Genomic DNA, 3,428 nt, shown 5'->3' on the forward strand with positions numbered 1-3,428 from the left:
TCCCACTGAGTTCCTGAGCAGGTTTCCAAGCTGGAGGCCCTCTGGCTCCACAAGCTCGAGAGTCCTGCCTAAGACTTCCCTCTGGCAACAGAGTGGGTGCCAAGGGCCTGTGGGTTCGAGAGTGCTCGGAAGCCGCAGGGGAGGCTTTGGGCACCCAGTGCTCTGTGATGGAAAACGCTGCAGGCCTGAGCCTCCAGGAACTCCTGCAAGGCTGTGGAGTGGGAAAGCTGTCCTTAGCAGAAGGCTCCTTGCCCAGGGCTGCAGGCCTTTGTGGATGGCTAAGCCGCAGCTTCCTTGCAGGCTGCTGCTCCAGGGGCGTGTGTGCCCTGGTCCAGAGTGCTGTAGGAGGAGGTCCTAGCAAGGGGAGAGCAAGCACCTTGTTTCCTTGGCCTCGACTGGCCTGTGCCCCCAGAGGCCTGCCGGCAGTGCACACAGCACAGGCAGCAAGGGGGTGTTGGCAGGCAGCTAGGAGGCAGCAGGAGTCCCACTTGAAAGTGGGGTCATGACTGTTTGGGCCTCAGGCCCCAACGGCAACCTGCACACACAGCCTCTGAACCTGCAGCTTGCGAGCAGTGCCAGAGACACACAGGCACCTCCCTGGGGCCTTCTCGAGGGAACTGTGCTCCATCGAGGTCCTGCTGGCTGGCAGTGGTCTAGGCCAGCACAGGCCTTAGGGAGGCCTGGCTGAGCCTGGGGTGATCTCTGAGCTAGCCATGCCCAGGACAAGCCTGGGACTTGAGGCCAGGCTGCAGCCTCATTCCAGGCTGGGCCTGGTGCAGAGAGCCTGCAAGCGAGGCCTTCCAGGGGCAATGCTCAGTGCAGTGGCTTTGCCCTGCAATCCACGTTCCTCACTCGGGCCGCCCTGCCTGTCAGGCCCACACTCCCTAGACCTGTGTTCCTGAGGCCGTTGGACAGTTGGGGAAGTGGAGGCTCTCCCAGCATGGGAGGCCTGCTTAGCACACTGCTCTGGGTCCAAAGCGGATTCCCTGCACCTCGGGCACTGGGGCGACATTTTCTGCACACAGGAGACACTTGGCACACACAGTGTTTCCCCATGGAAAGCGGTGTGCCAAAGAGCACCCGCCTGGGATGTATGGCACTCTCCCACAGAAGCCCTCCATGCAGCAGGCTGTCATGGATTCAGCTGCAGCCCTTTGTGGCTGGAGAGACAGCAGCTCCTGGGGAGGCTCTGGGTCCATTTGCACTCCCGTGCTAGTAAATGAGGCCTGGGGGATGAGGTCCTTGCAAAGAGTGGCAAGCAGCCTGCTCCTTTTCATGAGACGCACGTGTGGTGAGAGAGGCTTGGCAGCAGAGAAGAAGCGAGAGGGGCAGCCAGGGAGGGGATTTGCATGCAGCTCGGAGGCCCCAGATCTCCTGCTTCCCAAGCAGAGCGTGCCGGCTATGCCCATCAGGCCCCATTCCCAAGTGCACACCCAGCTTCTGGATGTGCCCTCTGCCAGCCATGAAAACACACACAGGCCATACCCTGAGCCTGCCGAGGGGGACCTTTGCTCCCCGGAGGGGGGGGTGGGGGGCTGAATGCCATGATTGTGTGACGGGAGAGAAGGCCCCCGGAGGCCTTCAGGGAGCTGCCACCGCATAGCGGTGCTCAGGAAAAGGCACTCTTCTTTCTGCAGGCTGGATGCACACTCGAGTTTCTGCTTGAGGCAGAGAGAGCTGAGCTAGGCGATCCCTGGCTGAAGGCAAAGCAGAGAGTTTTTCGGTGGAGCGATGGCTCCATCTGCTGGCTGACAAGCGTGGAAGGAGAAGCCTGGTTCCCACTGAGTTCCTGAGCAGGTTTCCAAGCTGGAGGCCCTCTGGCTCCACAAGCTCGAGAGTCCTGCCTAAGACTTCCCTCTGGCAACAGAGTGGGTGCCAAGGGCCTGTGGGTTCGAGAGTGCTCGGAAGCCGCAGGGGAGGCTTTGGGCACCCAGTGCTCTGTGATGGAAAACGCTGCAGGCCTGAGCCTCCAGGAACTCCTGCAAGGCTGTGGAGTGGGAAAGCTGTCCTTAGCAGAAGGCTCCCTGCCCAGGGCTGCAGGCCTTTGTGGATGGCTAAGCCGCAGCTTCCTTGCAGGCTGCTGCTCCAGGGGCGTGTGTGCCCTGGTCCAGAGTGCTGTAGGAGGAGGTCCTAGCAAGGGGAGAGCAAGCACCTTGTTTCCTTGGCCTCGACTGGCCTGTGCCCCCAGAGGCCTGCCGGCAGTGCACACGGCAGAGGCAGCAAGGGGGTGTTGGCAGGCAGCTAGGAGGCAGCAGGAGTCCCACTTGAAAGTGGGGTCATGACTGTTTGGGCCTCAGGCCCCAACGGCAACCTGCACACACAGCCTCTGAACCTGCAGCTTGCGAGCAGTGCCAGAGACACACAGGCACCTCCCTGGGGCCTTCTCGAGGGAACTGTGCTCCATCGAGGTCCTGCTGCCTGGCAGTGGCCTAGGCCAGCACAGGCCTTAGGGAGGCCTGGCTGAGCCTGGGGTGATCTCCGAGCTAGCCATGCCCAGGACAAGCCTGGGACTTGAGGCCAGGCTGCAGCCACATTCCAGGCTGGGCCTGGTGCAGAGAGCCTGCAAGCGAGGCCTTCCAGGGGCAATGCTCAGTGCAGTGGCTTTGCCCTGCAATCCACGTTCCTCACTCAGGCCGCCCTGCCTGTCAGGCCCACACTCCCTAGACCTGTGTTCCTGAGGCCGTTGGACAGTTGGGGAAGTGGAGGCTCTCCCAGCATGGGAGGCCTGCTTAGCACACTGCTCTGGGTCCAAAGCGGATTCCCTGCACCTCGGGCACTGGGGCGACATTTTCTGCACACAGGAGACACTTGGCACACACAGTGTTTCCCCATGGAAAGCGGTGTGCCAAAGAGCACCCGCCTGGGATGTATGGCACTCTCCCACAGAAGCCCTCCATGCAGCAGGCTGTCATGGATTCGGCTGCAGGCCGTTGTGGCTGGAGAGACAGCAGCTCCTCTGGAGGCTCTGGGTCCATTTGCACTCCCGTGCTAGTAAATGAGGCCTGGGGGATGAGGTCCTTGCAAAGAGTGGCAAGCAGCCTGCTCCTTTCCATGAGACACACGTGTGGTGAGAGAGGCTTGGCAGAAGAGAAGAAGCGAGAGGGGCAGACAGGGAGGGGATCTGCATGCAGCTCGGAGGCCCCAGATCTCCTGCTTCCCAAGCAGAGCATGCCGGCTATGCCCATCAGGCCCCATTCCCAAGTGCACACCCAGCTTCTGGATGTGCCCTCTGCCAGCCATGAAAACACACACAGGCCATACCCTGAGCCTGCCGAGGGGGACCTTTGCTCCCCGGAGGGGGGGGTGGGGGACTGAATGCCATGATTGTGTGACGGGAGAGAAGGCCCCCGGAGGCCTTCAGGGAGCTGCCACAGCATAGCGGTGCTCAGGAAAAGGCACTCTTCTTTCTGCAGGCTGGATGCACACTC

Source organism: Hippopotamus amphibius, chromosome X (genome assembly GCF_030028045.1).
Source record: "Hippopotamus amphibius kiboko isolate mHipAmp2 chromosome X, mHipAmp2.hap2, whole genome shotgun sequence".
In the NCBI taxonomy this organism is placed as follows: Eukaryota; Metazoa; Chordata; class Mammalia; order Artiodactyla; family Hippopotamidae; genus Hippopotamus; species Hippopotamus amphibius.